This window comes from Alligator sinensis, unplaced genomic scaffold (assembly GCF_000455745.1).
Source record: "Alligator sinensis unplaced genomic scaffold, ASM45574v1 scaffold446_1, whole genome shotgun sequence".
Taxonomy (NCBI): domain Eukaryota; kingdom Metazoa; phylum Chordata; order Crocodylia; family Alligatoridae; genus Alligator; species Alligator sinensis.
In genome coordinates, this window is record NW_005843090.1 from 352,596 (window position 1) to 353,796 (window position 1,201).

Here is a 1,201-nt window from a genome sequence, read left to right on the forward strand (position 1 = left end):
GGGATGTGCAGGACCTCGTTGCTGGCCCTCAGCAGCAGGTGCAGCCACTTCTTGAGCAGCCGCCGGATCTCGGCGTCCGCCTTCTTGAGGGGGGTCTTGGGGACCGCCGAGCCTCTCAGGACCAACGCGACGCGGCGGATGAGGAAGTGTTCACCGCGTCGATCTTCTGCCAGGGGGCCAGCAGGGACGAGTCCGGCTGTGGGCGTCCTGCACGATCCCGTTGATGGTCTAAACCAGTAACATAAGCAATACCCTCTGGGTGAAAGAGGTAAAACCTCATACCGGTGCTCCAGACACAGGTAAGTCACAGGTAAGTCTTTGATCTGAAACAGAATAACCCCAAAGATAAACTCAGTGCTGAGGGGAAACCCCAATGCCCGTGGGCCTTTCCCAACCCTACAAAGAAGCTGGTCACTTTAGGGGGACCTTCCCATTCAGCAGCCCTTCCCTAACCAGGGGGGCGGGGGGTGACTCCTCCTTTCCCTGCAGCTCACGGCTCCCAGGCCTGGCCGGGGCTCCTCGCCCTCTGCGCCAGGCTGCTCTCTCGCCTGCAGCGGGCTTCGGGGGGGTCGCCGTGCCCTGGAACAGGGTTCCTTGGTCCTCTGGCTCAGCCCTGTCTGCTGGCTCAGTAGCCCCGGCACCGTCTGGCTCTCTGGACTCGACCTTTTGCAATCAGCTGGAGGCCTGGACTGCCTCGTGCCTGCCAGGCACACAGCACCCTGCCTTTCACCCAGCCTCCGTCTCGGCCACAGCACAGCTATGTCTGGACAAAAGGGAAGACGAAGTGGAGAATGCAGGCATCGATCCCGCTACCTCTCGCATGCTAAGCGAGCGCTCTACCATCTGAGCTAATTCCCCTGTTTATAACTGCTGAATTAAGATATACTATGGCCCTGGGCAAACAGAAAACTAGAGGAGCCACACCAGGTGTGGAAAGGTTCCCTCTGCACCTGCCACGGGGCTGCGGGTGCACCCGGCCAGCCTTCACGGACCGTTCGGGGCGAGCCAGAGGGCACGAGCACCGCTGAAGTGAAGGTGGACCTGGCCTCAGCCTGGCCCCACCACCCAATGGGTGTCATGCAGCTGGAGCTGCGGCCCCCAGCACCAGCATGCCCCCACCATGGAGCTCCCTGGGACACATCCCACCCCACTGCCTCTGCCACGACTGCCCCCAGGCATAGGGGGAAGACACCTCTGCTCC

General features: G+C 61.8%; 1 non-coding gene across 1 annotated transcript; it reads right to left on the reverse strand.

Annotated features, from left to right (window-relative positions):
- Positions 1-785: 785 nt before the first annotated feature.
- TRNAA-AGC lies at positions 786-858 on the reverse strand. Its single transcript has one exon. It is a non-coding gene; the product is annotated as a tRNA-Ala (tRNA).
- Positions 859-1,201: the final 343 nt, after the last annotated feature.